Here is an 11,623-nt window from a genome sequence, read left to right on the forward strand (position 1 = left end):
AGCTCCAATACAATGCCTCATTCTTTGACGCAAGCTTCCAATTCACATCTTTCCTTCTTCAATTTATCACGATGTTTGTCTCCCGCTGTTCTTTGCCAAACAAAGCCCCAAGCTGCTAACAACAACATGCCAAAATAATATACACTAATACAAAAACCAAAACAATATGAAAATTACCCATCAGTAAACATGTTACAATAGCCTATCAGTAACACAATAAAAGGGGTGTGAACTAACACTTTAAATCACCTATTGAACATAATAAGCATTTGATCAACAAATTGCTACAGTACAAAGATTTCAATGCAGGAGAAGGAGATGACAAAACTCAAGACATAACTTTCGGCAAATATATACACACCTCCTTCTCCACTCCTGCAGTCACAGGGACATCTTACTAGCTCAGGTGATTCCACCCTGGAGGTAAAGGTAAAGGTAAAGGACCCCTGGGGTTGCAGTGCTCATCTCGCTTTACAGGCCAAGGGAGCCGGCGTTTGTCCGCAGACAGCTTCCAGGTCATGTGGCCAGCATGACTAAGCCGCTTCTGGAGAAACCAGAGCAGTGCATGGAAACGCTGTTTACCTTCCCGCCGGAGCAGTACCTATTTATCTCCTTCACTTTGATGTGCTTTCAAACTGCTAGGTTGGCAGGAGCTGGGACCAAGCAGCAGGAGCTCGCCCTGCCGTGGGGATTCGAACCGCTGACCTTCCGATCGGCAAGCCCTAGGCTCAGTGGTTTAGACCACAGCGCCACCCGTGTCCCTGCAACCCTAGAGGTAGCAGGAAGAAAAAGAGCAGGGTCATCCTATCACAAGATTCTCTACTCAGGCTTGTGGCCATTAGTACTGATGGTTTATAAAAATACAGTACCACTAGCAATGAGTCATGATGGCCATACATTTGTCTCTGAATCTCAGGTGTTGGGGATGGTAAGGAGGAGATGGCTTGTTTCCTGCTTGTGGGAGTTCCAGAGGCACCTAACTGGCCACTGTGAGAACAGAATACTTTTTGGTCTGACCCGGCAAGGTTCTGGCAAGGTTCTTCTGGTGTTCTTAGGTTGCTCTTTTTAGTACAGAAACAGCACAGGATACTAAGAACCATCATGCCTCTAAAAACAAATTGAAAAACCCCTCATGTCAAACCTGCCCTTTTAGCTGAGAAGAGTCCACTCCTCTTAAGAGAGAATAATTAAGCCAAACACTTGCACCTTAATAAAACCTACATATTTGTAGTGGCCGATTCCTGAATCCTCCACAGAGCATATGCTAGATTCTGTTTTAATTTATACCATATCTATGGAGCTTGAGGCTTTGGTATCTGCCCACATAGGAAACATTTTGCAAAAGGCCCTTCAGATGATGGGCAAGTATGGGTAATAACAGAGTAAGCCTTCACTCCTGCTCATTTCCAAACACTGTTTAGTTATGTATTTAGTAAGGTCAAATGGTACACAACTGGATCAAGACAGGGCTGTTTTGTGACATAAGGAGCACATTATTTAGAAGCACTTATTTAGCTTTGGGAAGCCTTAGGAATAGCCTCAGGAAATGTGTTGAGAAACTTCTCTGTTACCGTGCTTATAGGCATCTGAGCAGCAGGCTTTAAATCATTTCTTGCCACTAGGGATAGATAACTCTGTCAATTTTGGTTTCTCTCATTTTCTCATAATTCCAATCTCGAGTTCAGTTTGTGTTATTTCTGCATCACTTTGCAATTATTATTTTTTTGTGGGCGGAAATCAGCATAAAATGGTATAAACGTTTTGGTGCACATTTTTCTGTGTGCACTTGAGTTGAAGATCTGCATCACAAAATTCAGAGCAGTGTGGATTTCAAAGGCTAGCTGTGTATTGGGTCGGGAAGTGTGAATTAGGCAGGCTTGTGTCAAAATGTGACGAGAACAAATATTGCTCCCACCCTTACTGTGCTCTTCTAGGTAGGCCATTCACTGGTTCTTGGTGTTTCTGTTAGCTGATGCAGAAGGAAAACTAGATGGAATGTACGATATCTGCAGACTACAGTAGCAGAAATAGCTAATCCTGAAAGAGCTCTGACATTAACAGCCAGAAATTCCACCAGCTCATTCACCTTATCTTTTTGTGGCCTTTGAATGTGTGAGAGTCTCACCTCCCATCAAAAGCCCATCAGACCTGTGAATTTTAGTAAAAAAGGGGGGGTGAAGGGAGGTAAATAAACCCTGTATGATTAATTCCAATCAAAGGCAACTCTGGGGTTGTGGGGCTCATTTCGCTTTCAGGCTGAAGGAGCCGGCGTTTGTCCACAGGCAGCTTTCCAGGTCATGTGGCCAGCATGACTAAACCACTTCTGGCACAACAGAACACTGTGACGAAAGCCAGAGCGCATGGAAATGCAGTTTACCTTCCCATGTATTTTAGTACATGGATCTGACTCCAAATATCCATGTGAATTGGCTGCAAATGAAAACTAGAGCGAGCAGCCATTTCCAATGCAGTATCTTCTTTCCCATGTTTCTTTGATCAGAGGTTTGTTTAAAACTGTGGCTATATATTACAGGTCTCTCTCTGTTTCGGAAGGATAGTAGAATTAAGCAGTTAAAATGGTCCATTGCTTTTCTATAGATGGAGGCAATCGTTTTGCTGGAGCTGAAGGTAATACCCTTCGAAGGCAAGTCTTCCATTTGGATGGATGGGAAGCATTTAAGCTTTAATGGAGCTCCTGCAATTTTATTTTGCTGTCTGTCCAGATGAGAAAGATATCATAAAATAGGCAATGCAAAAGTCCTGCTTTCTTGCAGAAGGTGTGAGATTGCTGTGCTTCAACATGACGATGATAGGTATGTTCCTTGGCTGTGAGGAACTTGGCTATTTTCAGTGATCACAGCTCCATCCAGCAGAAAAATGGCTTCAATTTCTCCCTGTAAAGAATGTATTGAGCAATTTTGCCAACCCATATCCTTCTTTGTCAGACATTTCATTTGTTACGCCAGTCCTGCAGAAAGTAGGAAAGTGGGGTCTCTGGCCAGTGTTAACGCTACCGCAGCATTGACCCTTTCTATTTTAAATAGGGAGAGATTTTTCTTCCAGGGAGATTGGTAATGCTTCTGTAAGCTATTCAATCAGAAAATCCAACTCCCACCAAAATACACTGGAAGCCAAAACTGATCTGCCAAACAAGGTTAGATCAATGGTGAATGGGAAAATCAGCCATTAGCCAACTTTGAAGCCAACGAAATATTGCAAAGAAAGTGAAGAAGAATTTTCTTTTACCAAAGCAAATGAAAGCTTTCAGAAATGTACACTCACTGCTTTAGGGGCCTCTGTGTTTGGGTGTAATTTGGGAAGGTTTTTTCTGTTGTTGGCAGATTAAATATTGTGGTCAGTGAATCTGAAAAAAAAAAGGAGGGGATAAATGCGGAGCTCATTTGCATCCCTGCTTTTCACTTTGCTGAGAATGTTTTTCAATTTAATTATTAGATAGCCCACAGTAAGCTAGTTATCAATTAATTGCTTGGAAAAATGGCAGCCTGTGTACATGTTACTTCTCACATCTCTAATTGGCTACACAGTTGCCTTCTTATTCAATGCTAATTCAAGTTTTCAAAACAACCACACATTTGTGAGCTTTTGAAAACCCTTTGACAAAGCACGGGGAGGGGGCTAAGCAGGTGTTTACATTGCAAAGCAGTTGTTCCTTATTTCAGCTTAAGGTAATTTCAGAGTTGGAAATGTATGATTCTTCTCTAATGGGGTGGGGGAATGTTTGTGTTTTGAACTATAGGGGGGGGAGCTATAAACCTCCACAAACAAAATCCTGTTAGACCTACACTACAGTAAGTTTGAAATATTTTCTGATACCACAGTGAATGATGTCTAAATAATTTTATTGGTGTCTGACATATCAAAAGAAGTGGTTGATCAGGCTTTGCATTAACGAAATATGAAAAGACAGGAAAATGCAAAGTGGGTGGGGGAGGGAGAACCCCAAGCTGAGAAACTGCCAAATCCAAAGTCCTGTTTGGTTCGTGCCAGTGAGGTGGGGTGCATTTTGCTCTCACACTTCTTTTTCATTTTTTGATTCTTCCTAATGGTCCTAATGGAAGGGCAATCGGCATGTCAGCTCCAGGGTTTCTGTACTCTTGAAGTCCAGAGACATGTCAGGGAATGGGTAGGCTTCAGATCTAGTGGATTAAAGCTGCCATTGATATCCACCCCCCAAGGAATGGTTCCATTTCACCCCTGGAGCACTGACAGCAGAGAAGCTACAGCTGTGGCTACTTCTGTGGCTGCAGTGAGGAGGCGTGGATGGACTTCCCGCTCTTCCTGCAAAGAAGGAGATCTGCAAGATCCTTCATTCCAGACACAGGCCAAAGAAATAACATTGGCAGTTTCCACTCCCATCAGTTTCCATCAGACTTCTCTGACATCCCTGTTCACAGCTATGCACGATGGAGCTTCTGAGATCTGGGGTGATGACCTCCAACTTGGCTTTAAAGGAAGATTAGACAAATTCATGGAGGATAAAGCTATGAATGGCTACTGCCCATGATGGCTATGCTCTGTCTCCACAGATGGAGCCAGTAATGTTTCTGAATACCAGTTGCTGGAGAGCACAAGAGAGTAGAGTGCACTTATGCTTAGGCCCTCTTTCCAGGTTTCTCACAGCCATCTGGTTGGCCACTGTGAGGACACAATGCTCAATTAGATGGGCCATTGGCCTGATCCAGCAGGCTCTTCTTCTGTTCTTCGGTGTGCTTGCTCCCTACTTCAGGCACCTGTCAAATTCCCAAGAGAGCATATAGCTTCATTCTCCTCTCAGCAGCAGGATGTGACAAGGGCAGCAGGTTTCGTTTCCTTTTGGGGGAGAAATCACTGGAGACTTCTGCTCTGTTTGTAATATCTGATCTATTTGCAAATATACAAGTGGAGAGTTGGTGGAGACAAACTGCTTTAGCGCTCAAACAAGCAGCAAACCCACCACTTCTCATTAAAATCCCCAAAGGCATCTGAACTGAAAATGCCTTTCAGCCTTCAGTTCTCCCCATTGTCCTGTGTCTAGCCTTCATTATTCACCTTTTTGTGTCAAACTGCTGTTTCTTTTCTGCCATTCGCACACTTACGCCTACTTTCTATCACCGCCACCCCCTCAATGGAGAGAGTAATTTTCTCAAGCTAATGGTTTTTATATTCCAAGCATCCTGGAGATGATCTCTGTACAATCTCCCATCAAAGACATAACACTGAGCTATTGCCAGGCTTGATAAAAGGTATTGCCAGGCCAGCACTGATATTGTTCTGAAGATGCTAAACACAAACAGCTCCTTGAGCACATAAAACCCCCAACACAGTTTGAATTTTTAACCAACCACTCTGTAGCCACACTCTCACATGCATTCTCTTGATGCAGAGAGTATAGGAGACTGCAGGACAAACATTCAGGTATCTTTATCTATCAGTGATTTAATCTCCTGTGAACAAGAGACTGAACCTTGTACCCCATCATTTTGTGCCCAGTTGAACCAGTTTCCCTGTGTTGCCTTATCCATTGTCTTGCACAGAAGTATTCCTTTAAAAAGTGTTCTATGGGGGAGAGGGATGTGTTAATTTAAAGCTGCAGTTGAGTCTAGCATGTTCATGTCTCCTACTTTACAAAGCACAGTCTTCTATTCAAAGTGCCATCTTGTCCAAGTCCTGTTGAAAGAGAAAGGACCATGAGAAGGAGCCTGGAAGTTGCCCATCAAAGGTCAGCCCCCTGGACAGCAGGCAGATCAGGCACACAGGTCTTCCCCGCTATGGTATTTCTATTGAATGGGTAGTAATTATTTCCAAATTTTCATATTTGTCTAAAAATTCGCACATGTAAATTATATGCCAATCTTCACCCCTGCCTTTGTCCTTTTTTCTTTTTTCTTTTTTGGTAATGTGTTGTTGGTGTTATTTGGGAGGGTACATAATTGACCACCTTAGCAGAGACCAATTTCATAGCTTCCCATTTTCATTTCAGAATGTTCACATTCAGGAGCAAAAAATGGTCACTCAACAGTTATGCATTGCTTTGTTTTAATCCTAATTTGCAAGCCCTGCCAGCTTCCCTTAATATACCCTGTGCAAACATGCCTGTGTGACTAGTGACAGCCCTGCTTCTAGCACAACCACATGGGTTGAGGAAGGCATTCCACAGGACAGAGGAAGGGAAGTCTGTGATTTAAGGGAACAGTCATAGAGCATCTGATTTGCATGCAGAAGGTCCCAGGTTCAATGCCAGCATCTCCTGGTAGGGCAGCGAGTGTCTGTAGCCTGAAACTCTAGAGAGCTAATGTTCAGTTGAGCCAGGGAGGTTTCTTAATTTTGCTAGTTTGAGGACTGTACAGCTACCTAGAGCCTGGGGGGTTGGTGAAGGGACAGGGGACGAATCAACCTTTTGAGATTCTGACCACTTCCAAAGAACAGTAGTTTGTGGGAAGAAGAAGAAGAAGAAGAAGAAGAAGAAGAAGAAGAAGAAGAAGAAGAAGAAGAACATTTATAGGTAACTTTTACAAAATAATAATAATGAAACTGAAACTCCATAGACATTTCCACCTCACTTCAATTTAAAACTCTTTAACTTGCAATTGAGTGCCTGCAGGGAAAGGACAAAGAGAGCCATTCTGCTGGTGACTTGATGGGAGGGAGCAGCTGCCAGAGAATCTGCTGTGTTGAGCAGGGAGGCACCTTGGAACTCACTTTCTATAAACACTGCTGATCCACCTTCAGGGGCCTAAAAGCATCATCATCCTTTCATCCCAGTATGCAATAATTTGGCCGTGTGGGCTGCAGGTATCGGAGCTGTGATTTCTGATCCGGGGGATATGAGTCACTGCTGGAGCTTCTTAGAGGGGAAAGGATTATATGGTGCTCGTATAAACAGAATGATATCCAGGCAGTAAGCTTTCCCCCCGCCCGTCCAATCCGTCTAATTTAAAAGTAACAAGACTGTCGCTGACAAAGCTCAACATTCATTGAAAATGCATATGCCTTACGCACTTCCCTAGCACGCACATTATCAACTGATCAAACTGAGCATGGGGCGATTCATGCAAAAACTATCAAGGTTTACAGAGGCTACAATCATATACGCAAGCACAAAGAGCAGTAAGCACTTCCGTGGCTGTTATTCAGGAGGTTATGCCTTGTATTGTTTACTATCCATACTTGCTTGCTTTTTACATGGCAGGGGTGCCTTACTAAGAAGGAGGAGTTTGTTCTGTGAAATGATCTGGAGATACATGAAGAACCATGGGGTTAGAAGCAATTTGAAGGCCCAGGAGCATCCATTGTGCCGTTGGGTGCTAGTCTGGACTCTTTATTTCTATGGAATATGGCATTGAATAGCCGGCATGACTTCAATACAAAATATACCCCTCATCTGTGACCCTGGTAAAGGTAAAGGTAAAGGTAAAGGGACCCCAGACCATTAGGTCCAGTCATGACCGACTCTGGGGTTGCAGGGTTCATCTCGCTCCATTGGCCAAGGGAGCCAGCGTACAGCTTCTGGGTCATGTGGCCAGCATGACCAAGCCGCCTCTGGAGAACCAGAGCAGCGCACGGAAACGCCATTTACCTTCCCGCTGGAGTGGTACCTATTTATCTACTTGCACTTTGACATGCTTTCGAACTGCTAGGTTGGCAGGAGCAGGGACCGAGCAACGGGAGCTCACCCCGTCGCGGGGTTTCGAACTGCCGACCTTTCAATTGGCAAGTCCTAGGCTCTGTGGTTTAACCCACAGCGCCACCCGCGTCCCGTGACCCTGGTACAAGCTCCTATATCTCACGTGACTGGAAAGAACAGCTAACACCCTAGCTCTAATAGCTGCAGAAAAGTTCAAGAACACTAATCCTTGTATTTGCCAGAAAAATATAGTTATCAGCCTCCTGGAAACAGGAACCAGACTCCAAACCGACCGTGAAGAGAGAGCTAGGACTGTTCTCTCCCTTACTACCCATGTGTGTGTATTAACATGCATGTCAAGTAGAGTCAAAATAGTCCCCGCTTGGAGTCAGAGATTTAACAAGCCAGAGGAAAGGGCTGAAATCTGAAGAATGACACCTCCAGAACTTAAGTGAACCACTAACCATTTTTAAAAAGATATATCAAAAGTCTTTTCCAAAAGCAAAATAGGTACAAATGAAGTGCAGAGATCTCAGGTTCAATCCCTGGCAATTCATTAAAAGGATATCAAGTAGTAGATGATGCAGAATGCATTTGCCTGCGACCCTGGAAAGTCACTGCCAGTTCTGGATAACATATGGCAGATTCCTAGGGACAATGGCTTTTTTTTTCCCTGCTGGGGAAAATACCAAAACACAGGGTCTGTCCCAGATCAAGAGTCTGCATATGTCAGCTTGGTTGTGCAATTGTTTGGTGACATGTTTCCTGGCATTTGCAAGATTTGCTTTTGCTATGGCCAATGACTAATGCAGTTTGTAAGCTGAACTGAATGCCGACATTGCTAAATGTGTGCTTTTGATTTACTAATTTTCTCCCCAGGAGGTGTGTGGCCTGACAGGACGAGAGTCGAAGCAAGCGGCAAATACTGCAGGATCAAATGTGCTCAAAACTGCAATTGCCAGGCTGCTCTATGTCTGTATCAATTATTGAAGAGCAACTCTTGCCCTGCTCATTAAATAGCCAATGCTACAAAGGATGTAGTCTATACTGATTGAAATAGCACGCTGTGCATCTGCTAATGTTTCAAATAATGAGTGGGTAAAATAATCAACAAACACTGAGTCAGTTAACAGCCCTATAATATAGTTACATACTACCACAATCTCTGCCAAGCGGCTGCCCAAGATTCCAGGGATTTCAGGTGGGAAATCAAAGCACAACGGAATCTGCAGTATCTTAGAAATATGGTTTATTCACACATTTCTCACCTGAGTTTTATGAAGACACAGTTTAGAGCATTTACATCCCAAGAGGGGTTTGTCCTTCCCAACAGTGCAGTACAGTGGTACCTCGGGTTACAGACGCTTCAGGTTACAGACTCTGCTAACCCAGAAATAGTACCTCAGGTTAAGAACATTGCTTCAGGATAAGAACAGAAATCGTGCGGCGGTGGCGCGGCAGCAGCAGGAGGCCCCATTAGCTAAAGTGGTGCTTCAGGTTAAGAACAGTTTCAGGTTAAGAATGGACCTCCAGAACGAATTAAGTCCTTAACCTGAGGTACCACTGTAATAGATTCAGATGCATCCTAACGACCACCCCTGTGTCTCTCTATATGCCTGCTCTAGCCATCCAGCATGGCTGTTGCCCTTTAGGCCCCACATGAAGAAGAAGAAGAAGAAGAGTTTGGATTTGATATCCCGCCTTTCACTCCCCTTCAGGAGTCTCAAAGCGGCTAACATTCTCCTTTCCCTTCCTCCCCCACAACAAACACTCTGTGAGGTGAGTGGGGCTGAGAGACTTCAGAGAAGTGTGACTGGCCCAAGGTCACCCAGCAGCTGCATGTGGAGGAGCGGAGATGCGAACCCAGTTCACCAGATTACGAGACTACCCCTCTTAACCACTACACCACACTGGCTCTCACATGGAGTTCTGCCCACTTCCTCCTTCATCCCAGAAACCCCTGCTCCCCAAACAACTGTTGTAAAAAGATGCCCTCTCTTCCTGTGGTGACATCTATGAAAACATTTGTGTACAGATTTAGACCCTGTCATCCTCAGGTGTGGCTGGGAGAGGCGCATGCTTGACATTGTGGAGAGACGCTGCCAGCGAGTGTAAGCAATGCTCTGTTTCATGGACGAATGGTCTGACTCATTATAAGGCTGTCTTCTAGGCTCCTGCCTCATCAGCATCTTTTGATTTATACACCACCTTTCCACTCAAAAGTGGTGAAATAGGAAGACATCTCAAAACCAACCAGTTTCATAATAACATAACAAAGCAACAACAGCAAATACATACAGTAACAGCAGCGAATACAACAATGCACACAACAATACAGCAATGCAGTACTATAAATGCAATAGGGTTGCATGATGAACTACAGAGCAACTCCTGGCAGCAGCAACAACAACAACAACTACTACTACTACTACTACTACTACTACTACTACTTCAGCAACAACAGAGCTCACTTTGGTCCCAGCAACACACCCTTCTCGTACCTCTTCTCATTTGTCCACTCTCTTGGCCACAAGTGCAGATTTCAATTTCTTCCTCATCCTCAGCTGGCTGGCCTGCTTCAGCCACAGGTAAAACACATGGAAAATAATTGGTTCCACTGCTGGAGCGCAACATGGTTTATTCTGCTTGGAGCCGGAGAGCCAAGACTAACATCCTCACATATTAGGGGTAGTCACTCCCATATGAGTTGGTCTTGCCACAGCTAGATGTCACACATACACACACTGGTCCTTAGTATAGTTCTTTTCTCTCTCTTTTTCCAGCCAAGCAGGCTTTGCCTCCTTCCCCACATTTTAGCCTTCGGAGCCATCTGTCACACCTGGCTCAGGCATGTGGATGGGAGAGCCCAAGGCTACCGAAATTCCGAAGTGCCATATGGCTGTCTGTGAAGACAATCAAACTGCCAGGTTGAAAGCAAATAAAGAATCTAATGTGTTGCTCCCTGGGAAGAGAGAGGCAGTTAATTCAACAGGAGAAGGATATGTGCCCACAGAAGCTCAGAATGGGGTGGGGGAAGGGCAGCCATTTAGCAAAAAGGAACCAAAAGAAGCCTACCTTTACACAACGGTTTCTTCATTACAGAAACACTTGGGGGAGGACAAGACCGTGCTTGTGAGAATCTTTTCTCCAGGATGTCCTTGGTGTTGACTCTCCAATGGTTTTGGGTGCTCCTGGACAGGAATGAAGAACTCTGGTGCAGAGGAGCTGCACACTAGTTTCTGCTCAATAAGCTTCTCTTTGGAGATATTTCGGATATGCCTGTCATGGTTGCCACTCAGCTGAGGTAACCATATTATTTTCATGTGTGGCTTCTGGGGCCAGAAAAACAAGAGGGAAGGCCATTCCCTGCACCACACTTGTTAGCCATCTTTAGATGTTTTTATCATGCATTCTGATCAGATGCAAATTTACTTGGAAGTAACCCCACTGATTTCAGTGGAACTTGTCGGCATCCGGGGGTCGAAAGGCTAGCTGGCTAGCCCCCAGCTGGATCATCTTCTTCCAGCTGTGCTGCTGTGAAGATCCATCGACCACTGGCTCCGACATAAATCAGTGACCCAAGCCTCCCAGACTTGGGCACACTATACTTAGCAGTGTAAACTGCACAACAGAAGAGGCTGAGGCTTGTGAATACATACTATGGACTACGAATTTATTAAACATAAATCAAGACAAAGAAACTTGTTGTCTCTCCTTGCTGTCTCCTCGGAGAGAGAGTCCCTAGTAGGGTGTTTGAGCATTGCTAGCTCAGTCTAATAAACAATATTTAGGCTTGACCTAGCTGGGTTTTGTCTTGGCTTCGCACCTCTTACTCCCCAGCCTGATCCAGAGGGAATAGGTTTTCTATTTCTTAATATAGTTAGTTCAGATTCCAGCCCGTGACAACTTAGGCAGCAATAAAATTTCTGAAAGTGCCAAAAGAATCTGTTATTTATGCAACAAAAGACTAACTTGGCTACCCTTCTGGAATTAATCTCA

This window comes from Podarcis liolepis (genome assembly GCF_965112155.1).
Source record: "Podarcis liolepis genome assembly, chromosome: 2".
In the NCBI taxonomy this organism is placed as follows: Eukaryota; Metazoa; Chordata; class Lepidosauria; order Squamata; family Lacertidae; genus Podarcis; species Podarcis liolepis.